At 39.4% G+C, this 16870-nt stretch overlaps 1 protein-coding gene across 3 annotated transcripts in view; it reads right to left on the bottom strand.

Moving 5' to 3' along the window:
* The window catches only part of nkain2 (sodium/potassium transporting ATPase interacting 2), a 375717-nt gene that overhangs the window by 267848 nt on the left and 90999 nt on the right, over positions 1 to 16870 (bottom strand). The gene's annotated exons all lie outside the window — the stretch shown is intronic.

Genomic DNA, 16870 nt, shown 5'->3' with positions numbered 1-16870 from the left:
CAGTACAATTACACTCAAAAATCTAGAGATCTTAAATCAAAGTTACTGAAGGAGGTCAGGTAAATGGAAAGACAAATCAAAATTATATAAGTATCTCAAAGCAGGATCAAAGGACATTTTTTTGGAAAGAAATGTGCCCTAGCTTGTGAATTTTATTCTCTTATATATTCCAATAAAATAACAGTCCAACAAAAGAAGGAGACAAGGTGACTCGATAAGATGCTCAAATAACACTGCTTTATAATAGGTAGTTAACAAAAAAGTTTTTAAAAGAAAGCAAATGTAACAATAATTTAGTCAACATGAGCACTGAAATAACGCTCACTGCTGAAATACTAATGTAATTTCACTCATTCCCAGTGACTTTTCAAGATCGTTGTCACCAACCATTAAGATACTAATTTCTCAGCTCCTGACAGTCAATAAGGACTGCTTAGGGAGATAACCTATTTTCAGAGGGTCTTTTCCATGCAATTATGTCTATTACTGTGAATGGTTTTCTACTTTCACATTTATTTTATTACTCTTTGTTAAAATCTCAAGTACATAAATAAAAGTCTGAATACATGGTACAATAATCTAAAAAGTACATTGTACAGTAGTCCAAAATTGTACATTACAGGAATCTTCCAAAATGCCAGGGGCACCTTTTTCCAACTCCAGAGCTAAAAACTAAGAAGCTGCCTATTTTGTCACCCTGAGTCATCATTCCTCAACTCACAGGCATCTATTATGTAGCCGTAACAGTTTGAGGTCAATATTGAGACTTGGAGGATGATGAGTACACAGCGAACAAGAAGCAGTCTCCTTGGTCAATAAACTTTGTCAAAGGAAGTTCAATCCGTACAAATTAGAAATTTCCTAGAGTGCTCTCGAAGGAAATATATTAGCCTCAATGAATACTTCCAATATTCCAGAGCCATAGTGGCATGGTTCATGTGTATAATTTTGTGTTAAACTGGTTGCACTTGGGTTACAAGAAATCATCAGTCATACCAGTACAAAACCACTCTTTTAGCAATGAAGCTGGACAAAACTTTCCATTGGAAGGTTGGCATCTTATGCTGCAATTGCAATGTTCTCCTCTGCCCAACAAGTATCATCCCCTGAAGTATTTTAACAAGATCCCCATAACCAGTACTTCTTAGATTAAGAAGTCACATGTACATCGAAACACACAAGTGTCGCCACGCTTCCAGCACCAACATGGCATGCCCACAACTTCCTAACCTGTACGTCTTTGGAACGTGGGAGGAAATCGGAGCACCCGGAGGAAACCCACGGTCACAGGGAGAACGTACAAACTCCTTTCAGACAGCGGCCGGAATTGAACCCAGGTCACTGGCGCTGTAATAGTGTTACACTAACCGCTATACTGCTTTCTTAAATGCGGAAGTCAGAAAACCCCTTTGGTTCAGTTGGGTGATTTTACAACAATGTGGTATCTTGCCCACTAAAAGGGTACATTGTGTCACATGGTATTCCACCATCAGTTAGATGAAATGCTATTGTATTTACAATGTGCATTTTCAATGGATGATTTGTTTTTCAGAACATCCGAAGATGTCTTTCTTGGTTAAGTATATTATTTAACTAATATTTAAACAAAACAAAAAGCAACTTTAACCTCATCTGTTGGGTCAGGCTTATTTCAAAACTTAGGCAAGCTTCCACTGGATTCATGTCAATCATTAAGAATTATTGCTGCTGCAGCACTCAAGGAGGCATCATGATCTTAAAGGACCAAAATTAATCTATCAGCAAGGTGCACAGAGCACTTTGGGAGAGCCGTGTGACATGCACCTTTGTGTAAGTGGTCTTTTTTGACACTGCCTTGGGATCGAGGATGATTTGCTTTCATTCTGGTGTTGAGATGGCAAATAGGCTAATGCAGGAACCAGAAGCTCTTCCACTGATAGAGCAGGAGCTACCCAATGGGGCACGTAAGTGGGTGGGTTGGAGATGGTGCGCTCTTTCTGCCATTTCAGCAGGGCCTTTGTGTGTTACTGATACATGACCTTGAGGTTCTCTTAACAATCCCACTTCCCCACTTTCAATTGTCATGGGTTAGAGATTCCCAGGAGTCAGTGAGGATGTTGCATTTCTGCAAGGAAGATTTGACCACATCCTTGAATCTTTTTCTCTGTGTGTCCAGTGATCTCTTTCCATGACACAGCTTGGGCGTCTGTTTTGGAAGTCTGGTGTTGGGCATATAAACAATGTGGCCTGTCAATGTAGTTGTCTGAGTATAGCTAGATCCTCAATACTGGGATGTTGCTCTGAGAAAGGACACTGATGCTGGTTTGTTTCTCCTTTCTTGAGATGATTTTGCTGAGACAGCACTGATGGTATTTTTTTCAGTGCCATCGTGGTCTCACAAGCAGATAGGAAAGGGAAGATCACTACTGTCTGACAGATCATGAGTTTTATACCAGTTCGGAGGTCTTGATCTTTGAATAACCATTTCCTCAATCACCAAAAACAGCACTGGTGCATTGAACCTAGTGGTGAATGGGAATTATGAAAATAAATGGACAAAAATACACATAATTGCACAGAAAAAAATAACCTGAGACCAAAGAGAAGCCTTTCTTTAAAAATTTATCAGAGACAGACAAGGCTCTGAATGGAATTAAGGTGCAGTAAAGGTCTTTATTTTGCAACTGAAGAATTTGTGGCCAATCTACCACAAACTAAATTACGCTGCCACCTTTCAAGTGGTCTCTAGAAGAGATGCAACTTGGGTGGGTTCAGCAGAAATCAGCAAAGGTTGCTGGAAGGATGGATGGTGGTTACAGATTGTTGACACATGGTCCACTCAAACAAGAGGTTAACCATTTGCTTAACACCAATGCTGACAATGCCTATAAAGTTGAGGTTGCTGCCTGCAGCACAAATCAGTTCATTCTTATTAATGTTAGCAAATGAAGGTAGATTTCTTGGACAAATGAAAGTTAATGTAATACCACTCTTCTCTAAAGTTATGTAAAGAGGTATGCGTGTTGGATATTCCTATGTTGAAATACTGGCAGTCATTCTTCCTGATTCTAACTCTGACTCTTCCTGCAAATATTTAAATTATCTACATTTTAAAAGAAATAATACTGTAGTGCCAAAATTCAAACATCAAAATTGAAGGCACTTTAGTGCATTCACAATCTGAGAGTCTCCCAACTCCAGTCCCTAAAATTATTAGTTTTCTGTTAATGTATCAATATAAATTTGTCAGAATGTAGTTCAAACCCAGTATGTTTTCAGAAATAGAGATTTCCTCACACTTTTGATAGTTGCAGGAGAAAGTCCAAGGAAATTTAGGGCCTATGTCATTACTTAGGGCCACAGCATCAGGGGTTGGCTGTGACTCAGCAAATTCCATTGTCTCTGAGTTGGAAAATTGTAGGTTCTTATCCCATTCCAGAAATTTGAATGCAAAGATCTAAGCTGACTGACATTCTACACTATCAGTGGTGCCATATGTTAAATGGAATGTAAATTGAACCTACCTGCTCTTTTAGGCTAATGCAAAAAAATCTGATGCTCTCGAACACCTAATCCCTAATCCCAAATCCCAGCCGTAACTTCTCCAAACCCCTTTGACCCCCCCCCCAACTCTAGTCTAACCCTCTAACAATCTCTAGCCTTGCCCTTGCAATCACATCCCCCTTTTCACTACCACTCAATCACTATGTCAATCACCACACTCCCCCACCTTCATAGTGCTGAACCTTGCAAACCAATTCTAGCAGACAATCATGACCCCCAGCTACCTTCCAACAAGCATGAACAACCCAAAATTTTGATTCCAAAATTGCCTAACTAATCCTGCCTGACTTTGATGCTTTCATCCAATTCCCACCCCAACCTTCACCTTGGACCCTTTCCCTGATCCTGCCCCATTGCCCTATGATCCAGATCCAGTCCCAAAACCAGGACTTACCTGCCTTTTGCATTAGTGTGCACATCAGAGAAAGAGTGCATAAAGTCTGCAAACCTGAGGCTGTGGTGCAGCATGCTTTGTGCACTATCAAATGGTGTAACATTTCACCTGACATTTATGGTAAAAATCATGCACACCAACTCATCCAAGCAATGTTGTTACAAGAATCTGAAACAATATGCAAACCATAAGTTCTAAAATCACATAAAATTTAGAATATACATATCTAATTTATGTAATTTTCTTTTAAGCACTTATTTGCATAACCAGTTATAGATGCTTGCAGGAACCTGTTTGGAAAAGCAGGTAACTAGTCTTTTTACAATTTTAATTTTAGGAAGAATATTTGATATTCTCCAAAAATATATCTGTAGATCAGACAGCAATTAAATGTGGCTGCTGATTACAATCCCTGTGGTATTATCAACTCAGTGTAACCAGTCTATTTCAATAATTTCAGTCCACCCAGAACTAACTTGATAGCATACATTAACAAGGGGCTATTATCCACATGGCTATCTCTGTTTGAAGTAAGCATGCACAGCTCAAAGCTAGCCTGCATCTCTGAATGAATAGGTGCATTGCAACAGGAGAAGGTGACCACAGCCATGCAGGAAGTGAATCTGACCTGTGAAGCACTGAAGTAGGGAGGTTGCCTTCAATGTATAAGTGCACAATGTGGTGGAGAAGGTGGAAGATGGGAGAGGTATCTGAAGTCAATTAGAGGTCTTCCAGGCACATGGTGAGCCATAAGACAAAGGAGCAGAATTAAGCCAATCGGCCCATCGAGTCTGCTCTGCCATTCAATCATGGCTGATTTTTTTTAACCCCATTCTTCTCCCCATAACCCTTAACCCCCATACCAATCAATTTTGTGAGCAGGCAATGAAGCAAATAACTACAGTTATCATTCCCAGAAAGTCAAATCCCAAGAATCCGGATGCTGCCAAAAGCTAAATATCTTCACATGAGTTCCCGAAGACAGTGAATGCACCTTCAAGTGCATTTACCTACTAACTGAATGTTACCATCACACATTGTTGAATTCATCCACCCCATCGCTCTAAAACAAAGTGTCTATCTGTGTGTTCCACCACAATGTCACACATAGACTTCTTCTGCAAGCCTCACACCAACATCTCATTTTTTGAACACAGTGCCAACTATACAACCATGAAGGTCGCATCATCTAAAAGATTGAACAACATTTTCTAATATTGTTCCTTCTGTCTTGCAGAATAAAACTATAGGCAACTGAAACAAATTGGAAGGAATCATGAAAAGCATAAAGGCATCAAGGGTTATGAATAGTAAGCAGGAATATGGTATTGAGACAGATAGTCAGCTCTGATCATATTGAATGACAGAGCAGGCTCAAAGGGTCGACTGGCCTACTCCTACTATCTTCAATGTTTCTATGCCTGCATGATCTAGTCCCTATGGAGAAAATGGTACTGCTTTGCTGAGGCCATGGCCACCAGTGGGTGTGAAATCATCAGAGATGATGGCAAATAATCCTTCTCAGGGACCATCATTCCAATAATTCACAGTCTCTTCTGATTCACTAACTACAGAGTGTGTAAGCATGCACCTCTTACTTTGTCCTTTTCCACACAATAACTTTACCATTTTACTTTTATCAATTCCAGTACCCTGGAACTGCAAGCTGGTCAGGCACTGGAGGAGCAACAAGCAAGGCTGTCTTGACCTCAAAAGCAGTCACTCTCACCCCCATCTCAGGAATTCATCTCTTTGGTCCATGGCTGTGATGAGGTCTGGAGCTTGGAGAACTCAAACAGGGAATCAGTGAGCAGATTATTGGTGAGTAAATGCCACTTGATATCACTTTCAACAACTTCATTTTCACTGATAATTGAGAAGACTGACTGAGCAATAATTAGCTGGAAGTGATTTGTTCTACTTTTTGTGGACTGACAAAGCTAAGCAGTTTTCTAAATTGTTTGGTTAGACACGAGTGCCATAAATGTACTTGAACACCTTGGCTAGAGACTTGGCTAGTTCTGGAGTGCAGGTCTTCAGCTCTGAAGCTCGATATAGTCTTTCATATATCTTTCTATTATGAGGAGTGAATCAACTTGGCGGCAGATGATGGGACCCTCACAATGTAGCCAAGATGGATTATCTACTGAGCACTTTTGGCTGAAGATGATTGTGAATGGTTTAGTCTTGTCTTCGGCACCCACAAGTTGGGCCCTGCCGGTGTTGAAGATGGGGATGCACTTTGAGCTTCCTCCTTAGCATTTAAATTCAGAATTGGATGTGGCAGGACAGGGTTGATCTGATCTATTGCTTGTGTGATCACTTAACTCCATTGATTGCATGCTACATTTGTGAATTAGCACGCACTTCGTCCTTTGTTCGGCAATTTAGCTCCTCATTTTTATGTACCCACGGTACTGCTCCCGGAATACCCTTCTGAACTCCTCACTGACCCAGAATGATTCTGTAGCTTGGTAGTAATGGCAGACTGAGGGATATGCTGGGCCATGAGATTACTGGAATACAAATATACTACTGCTGATGGTCCACAGTGCTTCATGAATGCCCAGTTTTGAGCTGTCAGATGTGTTACAAATCTATCGCATTTAGTACAACAGCAGTGCCACACAACTTGGAGGGTGTCCCTTGGTGAAAATGGGACATCTAACCAGGACTGTGTGGTGGACATTCCTGCCAGTAATGTCATCTGTAGCAATAAGACTGGATGAGGACAAGGTCAGGAGGTTTATCCTTCTTATTGTTCTGGCACTTGGTTCATTTTGATTCTCTCATGATCAGAGTTCTCTTGCTCCTTTAAGCAACTGTGGCAATCAGCCCCTGAGATAACCCTTGAACAAGAACAAATATGCTCGTTAGACAAACATTTATGATAATACTCCCAGTGTGGTAAATTATAAAATATAGTGAACTCATGTGCAGTCTGAATTGCTGTTCTAATTGCATCCAGGCACCACAAAGAACGATGTTGTTACTAGCTACAGAAACTTTTCCGAATGCTTTTCAACTGATTGATGCTGCGTCTTTTTTATGAACAGTCAGAATCAATAATTAATTTGGCACTACTTGCAGGGAGTACCACTGTATGATAGAGCATCTTGGGAAAATATATGCATGCAAACTGTAATTTTCTATCCATTAATTTTAATTGAGAGAAAATCACAGGGTTTGCACCCTTGAATTAGTGAAATTTGCTATCTGAATATGCTACTACTGCTGGGAGCACCATATCTCAAAATACCCCCTGATGGTTAATCTTTGCTTGAAGTTGGTTGATCGTCCATTTCTCTGCTGCATTATTTATAACTTGCTAATGAAATGCTTGATTCAGTCATTTATTAAGTGAGTGATTTTGTATAAATCTGATTTCATGGGCAGATGGCAAAAAAGTGCACGGTGAGGACACGCAGTTATACTAATAATTATTTCAGTCTTACCTGAGCCTTGATAAACCGTTTACAAAGACTGAAAATTCATTATGTGTGAAAGGACTTGACAATAATGAGAAAATCTAATTTATATGAGGCACACATAATTTCAAGCAATACATTGTAATCTTATAAAAGAAGTCAGATGAGTATTCTCAGCTCTCCCTTAATAAACTGCACTCTTCCTAATCTCAACACAGAGTAAAATAAATACTCTAAGCGGCAAGTCTGAGTTTAATTAAAAAAAAGTGAGTGAGTGCTTTTGTTTATAGGATATCTTTATTATCTGGCATCTAAAATTTGGAACTATTGTTGGAAATTACTTGATGTAAGCTATTATTCAATATTGTGGAACATATGTAATACTGGATGGCACCACTAAAATAACTGATTCATGTGAGAAACCGCTGTCTATGTTTTTGTAACATTGCTTTAGTGGGGAACTTGCCAGAGAATCTTTCTGTCACTAGGGAGAAAGCCACAGGAGGAAAAAAAAATCCTTTTAGTTAATAAAGTACCTTTGTTCTTAGCTGGAATTAAAGTCGTTTATTGTCAAATTTGAGTTTATTGCATTGTGCACAAGTACATATATACACAGGTGCAATGAAAAAACTTACTTGCATCACAGGACCATAGCATCATATAAGCAGCAGTCACAAGAAAAACATAAATAAAGTGTACACAATTTTTACAAGAAAGAACCCAATTAGAACAAAAAAATAGTCCATTACAAACTACGAACTATTGTCCAGCATCTTAAAGGAGTGGAAATTGGAACAGAGAGCAATGTCATATTCCTATTCTACTATTATGTGGGTTCCTGATTCAAAGCACACATTAAATGCATTAATAATGAATAAAGGTTAATTTTTTAAGAAAATATTAATTTTAAACATTAATAAAGCTTCATCCAAATTGGACTGTACCTAGATAGATTAGCATTTATTAATGCTAGAAATACATATTAGTTTACATCTCACTTTGCTTACTCTATTTAATAATAAAAACCTCGGACCGGTACACAACTAAAGCAAAAGATTTATAAAAAGGCAAGCAAGATTGTGGAATCCTCAAAGGACTTGTACTCTAAAACTAGTTGAATCTCTATCTAAGCTATTCCATTTCAGTTACAACTCTGGCATCTACCCAACAGTGGAAAACTGCCAAGGTACATCATTTGCAAAAACAGCAGAACAAAGCTGATTCGTTATTACCATCCAGTCATTGGTAACGTGATGAGTACTATCATCAATGGTGCAACCAGCTGCACTTCCAATCCAATAAGCTTTATTGATACCTCATTCTGTTTCAATGTGATCACCCATACAGACTTCATCACAGTCGTTTCAAACATGGACTGAAGAGCTGAGTTCCAGAAGTGACGAAAAACATAACTGCCTTTGACATCAAGGCAGCATTTGACTGAGTGTGGCATCAAGGTGCCCTGGTTAAACTGAAGTCAATGGGCATCAAGGAGAAAATATTCCAACGTTTGGAGTTATACTCTGCATTAAGGAAGAGGGTAGTCAATTATCCCAGCATCTGGACAACAATGCATAAATTCCTCAGAGTTAAACCATCTTCAGCTGCATCATCAATGGTCTTCCTTCTATGATAATGTCAGAAGTGGGGATGTTTGCTAATGAAAATCAGAATCAGACTCTGGTTTATTATCACTGACACGTTGTAAAACATGTTGTTTTGTGGCAGCAGTACAGTGCAAGACATAAAAATTAATATGTTACTAAAAAAATAAATAAATAGTGCAAATAAAGGAATAATGAGGTAGTGTTCATGGGTTCATGAACCGTTCAGAAATCTGATGGCGGAGGGGAAGAAGCTGTTCCTAAAACATTGAATGTGGGTCTTCAGGCTCCTGTACCTCCTCCCTGATGGTAGTAATGAGAAGAGGACATGTCCCAGGTGGTGAGGATCCTTAATGATGGATGCCGCCTTCTTGAGGCACCACCTCTTGAAGATGTCCTCAATGGTGGAGGGGGTTGTTCCCATGATGGAGCTGTCTACAACCCTCTGCAGCCTCTTTCAATCCTGCACATTGGAGCCTTTCATACCAGGCAGTGATGCAACCAGTCAGAATGCTCTTCACCATACATCTATAGAAATTTGCAAGCATCTTTGGAAACATACCAAATCTCCTTAAACTCCTAATGAAGTAGAGCCGCTGGTGTGCCTTCTTCATGAGTGCATCAATGAGTTGGGCCCAGGATCGATCCTCTGAGATGTTGATGCCCAGGAACTTGAAGCTGCTCACCCTTTCCACCACTGACCTCTCAATGAAGACTGGTGTTTGTTCTCGCGACTTCCCCTTCCTGAAGTCCGCAATTAGTTCCCTGGTCTTGCTGACATTGAGTGTGAGGTTGTTGTTGCGACACCACTCAACCAGCCGATCTATCTCACTTCTGTACCCCTCCTCATCATGATTGTACTATGTTCAATTTCATTTACAAAACACAGCAGTTCACCCCTGCATGCAGCAAGGTCTTGACATCAATTAGCATAAGTTTGTAAGTGGAAAGTGAAAATTCATGTCTCAAAAGTGCCAGACCAGAACTGCCTTCAATAAAATAGAGCCTAATCACCAACTCTTGACCATCACCATCACTGGGTCTTCCACCATCAATATCCTGCCGGTCATTAGTGTCCAGAACTTAACTGGAACAGCAACATGAATATTGTGACTACAAGAGCAGGTCAAAGACTGTGTATCCAGTAGCAAATGATTCCTCCCCTAACATCTTCCTCATTATTTACAATGCACAAGTTAGGATATGGTGAAATAATCTCTGCTTGCTTGAATTAGTACAACTAGAAATACTTAAGAAGCTTGACACCATCCAGTACAATGCAGCCCTTTTGACTGGCACCCCATCCTTCCTCCTAAACATTAATTCCCTCCACCACCAGTGAACTATAGTTTCAATGTGTACCACTTGCAAAATGCACTGAAGTTTATCACCTGGACTAAGATCAGATTCCACCGGACAAGATCAGATTCCCCTCCAAGTAACAAACCACCCCAACTTGGAAGTACATTTCCACTCCTTTACTGTCACTTGATCAAAGTCTTGGAACTCCCTATCCAAATACATTATGGGACCACATTCACCAGAAGGACTCCAAAATTTCAGGAGTATGGGTCACTACCATTTCTTAAGGGCAACTAGGTCAATAAATGCTGGCCTTACCAATGATGCCCACATCCAAAAAAAAATAAGAAAGGTGGTAACTGAAGCAGTCATTGATTTTAGACCTGTACAGGACCATATGATAAATATGTGGTTGAATGATAGGGATATTAACAGTATAAGAACAATGCAGATACATGGTATTAGGACCACTATTTATGTAGAGTTAATATCAAAACAAAGTTTTCCTTCTTTTAAAGAATAACATAAGTATTAGCTTGCATCATTTTCTTGTCTCACCTGTTTTTGGCCCTTAAGTTATATGTCAATATGTTTAATGATGAATGGGTGCACATGACTTTACAGGGTGCAGTGGAACTTGTGCAAGAAGCGGTTACTTAGTTGCAGTGACATAGTGGTTAGTAAGAATGGCTATTGATTATGGTTATGACGTAGCTTGGCAGGTATAACCCTAAGTAAATCGTGTGTTAATATGGGCATCCCTGGCAACTTACTGCAAGTAGACAACACTGTATTCTCTCATCGCCATTGTTCTCCTTGAAATTGCAGCTAATTTAGGCTCTGTGCCTTGTTCCTCCTGAAGATCTGAACCTTGCTGTTCCATGTCTCAGCGTACAGCACATCACTGTTTTCTGGAAAGCCTGGCTGGCGCAAAATGAACACATTGAATTTAACACAGTTTATGTTATTAGTCATCACATGTGGGGGAAAAACAGAAATATAGCTGCTTATAGCCATCACTGATTTACAACCAGTGAGCATATAGTCAACTGAGCATTTTTCTAAAATGGTAAACATGTTGAGCCAGCTCAGAAAACAGTAAAAATGCAGTAATGCTTTCCCTAATTAAAAAAAGATGTTTTGCATGCTGATACATTTATTTATTTAATGCATTAGCTGAAAAGAAAGCAACAAATGGTATAGATTTTGTTTAATATTATGATTGTCTTTTTACAATTTAATTATTGAAATCAATTATATCTTGAGCTTTACGGTAACCAACTAATGAAATTAGTCAATGATGGATTTGAACCTACATTGAGTGAGCATTACAGTGGCAAAGACAATTCTGGAAATGGTTAAATGCTGTAAAAGATAAGCTGTATGTCTGTGCAGTGAGCCATGATCACTTCATTTGTCAGCCTGATGCATCAAACTTTGACCACACCTAGTGCCCAAGGTATCAGTGCAGATCAGTGGCTGGGTGAGGGAGGGTGGTGGGGAAGAGTGTGGCAGTTGGAGGCCAACTGGGGCATGGGGAGATTGGGTTGGGGAAATACTGAAGGCCTGGAAAGGATTCATATATCAGAGGCCAAATTGAGGGTCTGCATCAGGGTAGGGGAAGTTGTTTGGCCAGCAGAATGGCACTTCATGCGGATGGTGGAACAGGATGGAGATTGTGGTAATTAGCAATTAAAAATATGGGGCAGTTGGAGAAGATCAGATTGGGACCTCATCAGCTGAGTGTGAGTTGAGGTCATGGATTCATGAATTGGGGAGAAAAACATGCCAATTCAGGGTTGGGGAGGTGAGGGGAGGGGGAAAGATAGCACCTGAAAACAAAGCAAGTTCCTTCTTGGTGAACTTGCAGTCAGGAGCAACATACTGAAACTATTCCAGGAATGGCTTTGGCTCCTTGGAACAACATGGTCTAATTTTCACATGTACATGAGAAATGAACTAATTTGACATTCATCAGACATTGAAACCACATCAGGAGTGCAGCATAGTTCAAGATGGAAGTATCCAGTTGAACTTCCAGACTGGATCAGAATATTTTAATTTTAATCATCTCACACTGAAATAAACGGTGCTACATGATCAAATTTCTAGGCCAAACATTTCTCCAGGTGTTCCATACTTCTTGGTTGAAATAATGGATTTACCATTCTGCATTTGATTTTTAACTGTTTTATAAATACTGGTGCTAGAAATGAGTATATGCTGTCATGACATTTTACTAAAGACCAACTTCTATTGAGATTTAGTTGGAATTTTACCTTAGAGAATGGTTTGATTCACACTGTAATTTTTTTTCATCTGGACTGCATTCCCTTGGAAATTCTTGTATTCATTGCCAACATATCTTTATGTCTTGGTGGTGTGGAAAGATATCCAGCTCCCAGCATGCTTTCTAAATCCACCCAATTTTTGGGAGAAAGGATTACTGCATATTTTGAGATTAGAAGCCACAGATAAAGTGGAGCCTCAGAGTGCCGTAACTGTATCCATTTTGAACGTTTACTGCAGTTTATAAACTGCTGCTACCAAGTGGAACATAAGGGGTTCAATTAACACAAACTTCCTGCATTCAAAGATAATTGATAGAGAATTCTTGTGGTGTAGTGACCCACCCATCCCCCAAATTGGTGTGAAATCTGAAGATTAAGGGGTTGATTTTTCCATTACTGGGAAAGAGCAGAAGATACTCTCTAAGCATAAATCAAAAATCTAAACATACATCCATTTCAAGACCTGCCTCATTTTCCGTTGCCCAATTTCTGAAGCCAACTGAAGGTATAGTATGAGCTAAATTTAAACTGAAGAATTATGGATATGGGATCTTACACCAAGCTTCTGATGGAACAGAAAGATTACCTATCCTGTGCTATTTTGCCCATTTGCAGGGATTCTTGGGTCTGGCCATGTAAAACTGGTTTCCTATAGGTCAACAGTGGTTGTGGTTTTGCACATACATTTGTTGTTTGGCTGGGAACTCTGCCAATTTCACATGCCATCAATGCTTTCCTTTAGCATTCCGACTTGCTGCAGGCATTTCAATAGTATCAAATAAATGTTCAACAAGGGAATTTTTTATTTCTTCGTTTATGAATGCATCGAATCCTTCAGAGAAGACGGATCTGTTTATGATGACCTCCTAAATGTGTGTGTATTGACACCACAGGCATTCTGTTCAGACACTTCAGGACTTGGGACATGCGCTTATTGAGCCATGTATATTTATCTTTACACATCAGATCTGGGCTGTCTTCAATACTTCCATTTCACAAAACAGGTTGCCATTTCTTTTGCATGATGATCTGCAGACAGCATCTGAGACACAAATAGCTCTTACTGTAGGTGTGAAGGTTAATACACCATGCAGCTTTCATATCATCAAATGCTTCCAAGCTATCTTCAAGAGATGGCACCACAGACAGTTTGCCATGCACAGTATTGTCAAGTAAATGACAGTCTTTATAAGGATGAACATCTGAATTACTTTTCTTGTGGAAAGGTGGCATTATCTGGATAAAGTTTTCATTAGGAGATAGGGCACAGACTGAATACCAGGTGTTGCAAACAGCACCCTTGTGAGTTTCAGTGTTTCACATATCAAACCACCAGTCAACAGTTAATTAATTGACCCATACTGCTTAATTACAAGTCATTGTGCTGTTGCCATTATTTAGGTAACATTCAAAATTCAGAATGTAAACAGGAATCGAGCAACAGAGATAGCTCACAACAAAAGGGTGAGATATCTCTAAGATATCACAGATATTGTTTGCCTCACAGCAGCTGCCCCCACCCAAAGCCCAAATAGGATCTTCAGCAAGAAGCATTAGTATATATTTGGTTAAAATCAGAAATCTGGTATGGTTTTATTGAAAGTTGGTCATCAGATTGACCTTCCCGTGGTGTAATGCTTGCAGTCGGCCCTCCACCTCGGTAGTGGCAAAGGAAGCTTTGTGACCACATAGGTTGCTGACCTTAACTATTAACTCTTCTGAGATGCTGCTCTATTTGCTGCATATTTCCAGTGTTTTCCCCTTCATTTAGATTTCTAGCACTTGGAATATTTTTCTTTTGGATTTTTGATCATGTGTGCACACTCTGCCTTTGAGCTCATCTTACTGAAGTTTTATTGACACCACTATAAATGATCCTTCCTCTTCCTGATGGTTATGCAAATTTTCTTTAGTTAATTCGAGATAATCCAGCCATAGTTGCATGTACAACCAAATCAGTATATCACCCCAGATAAAAACTTATTCTTGCAGCATTCAGATATTTGGATCACCAGATCCAGATGAGATTAAAGTGAGAGAAATAGAGATTTTGGGAGGAGGTGGGGGGAAAGAAAGAGAGTGAGGGATGGATAAGGAAAGAGCACTAGCAAGAAGAATCTGCAAGAGAAGGAGATGTATTAGTGAGTAATCTTTCAATTTCATACTAGCAACAAAGAACTTCAATAACTTGGATGCACATCAGAAATTTAGGAGCTCCTTACACATGCTTTTCCATTATTGATCAAAATGGTCAGGAAATAAAACCCCACCCCTAGTTCTCACAAATGATCAATACCAATATCAACCAACAGTGGCTAATAACTCCCATTGTGTGCTACAAGTACAAGGAACAGAAGAAACCCATTTCAGATTAACTGGAAAGATAATTCATTTTAATGTTAATAGCTTGTAATGTCATATCACCCAGCGTTAAATGAGAAAATCTTAATACACTGAAATAGTTCACTGGAGTTGTGATGGAAGTTCCAATTTTAAATGTATATAAGTTTTGAACGGGTGAGGAAGTACTTCAGGTTAAGACTCACAACAGACATGGGATACTTTAATTCAGTGAAATCTCCATTGAATTAATTGACCTGGCCAGAAATAGGAACTGTTTGCTCTATGACAGCCAAAACATCCCCGTTCAAGATGGGATTCCGTTAATTTTGTGTGTTCGTAAGTTCTACTCTTTCAAAGAGGGTTGGTTCAAATTGAATCTAAGGGCTCCCTGATGTCCATTCTTCTGCTAGGAGTGCTTGTCCAACTCCTGAGCTAAGTTTAGCTCAGGCTATGATCCCTGACCGTTTATGTAAAGTAGAAAAAGCTGGAAATAATGAAAGATATTACCTCTCCAAATGATTCCGAACTTGTGCCAGCATCAATTAAAGAAACTTAAATGACCTGTCGTCAGATGTGTTGATTTTAACATTTATGGAACATGAAAGCAAGGGCTGACAGGTGGTAAGGAACACTTGTGCAAAAAGTACAAGGCAGTGACCATCTCCAACAAAAAGGATTCGAATCACCTACCCTTGACAGTAATCACAGAGTTTCATCAACATTCCAGGGCGAACCATTGACCAGAAAACCAATTATGCCAGCCAAATAAAAACTGTGTCTGTAAGAGCTGGTCAGAGGATAGGTATTCTGTGGTGAATGCCTCATCTCCTGACACTCCAAAGCTTTTCCATCACCTACAAGGTACAAATTAGGAGTGTGATAGAATAATTCTCCACTTGACTAGATGAGCGTCGATCCAACAATATTCAAAATACTTGACACTATCCAGGACAAAGCAGCCTATGTTTCTGGTACTCCATCTACCACCTTAAATATTCTGTCCCTCTACCACCTGTGCACCGTATGTTCAAGCTACAAAGTACACAACAGTTACTTGCTTAGGTCCTCCAAGACCACCTTCCAAAACTGTAACCTTCACCAAAAAGAATGGAAAGGCCAGAGGAGTAGGAGCACCACCACCTGCACGTTCCCTCCAAGTTGAACACCATCCTGACTTAGAAATACAATGCCTTTCCCTTATCATCATTTTGTTTATACCTTGGAAATCTCTACCCAACAGGATTGTGTGTGTACCTTCACAAGAAGGCCTGCAGCATTTCAAGGTGGTGATTCCCCATCACCTTCTCAAGGTCAATTAGGGATAAGCAATAAATCCTAGCCTTGTCAATGACACACTGATCTCCAAAGAATGAATGAACTTAAGTGTCTCATAATTCTATGATAGAAATCAGCTGCAAAATTCCTAATGCAATTTAATACTAGAAAATGCAGACTTTTGTCAAAAGCAGAATTGATGTGCATTTTCTTGTAAATAGGAATCTAATCAATGTAGGAGAGATATCTTGGGGCTTACATGGAATCTACTAAAAGCATTACTACAATGATCCCAAACTAGTATAACTATAAATGCATTGCATTGCATAGAACACAATATATAAATCAAGGAAATTCACTTCAAAAATGCATTTACCCAGTGAAATTGCATCTGGAGTAATGCAACTGTTTTGGTGTGTTTATTTTAGGGAGTAAATGTTATATCTGAGTACTTAGCAGAACTTTGTTTGAGGAAAGATTGACCACCTTGGTCATCTTTCTAGAAAAATTATGTTTATTAGTGGTATTTATAATTATGAATGGTTCAGAAAAATACAATCCAAGTCACATCTGGAATTTACACAAGGCGCTTATAAAAGCTTTATTAAAAGACCATGGCTGTTCAGCCCAAAAACTGAGGCTGGAAAGTTCTACTATAACCAGGACCAAAGGAGCACAGGCAAAGGCCTG

Source organism: Pristis pectinata, chromosome 10 (assembly GCF_009764475.1).
Source record: "Pristis pectinata isolate sPriPec2 chromosome 10, sPriPec2.1.pri, whole genome shotgun sequence".
NCBI lineage: Eukaryota > Metazoa > Chordata > Chondrichthyes > Rhinopristiformes > Pristidae > Pristis > Pristis pectinata.
This window is presented reverse-complemented; position numbering and strand designations above follow the sequence as displayed.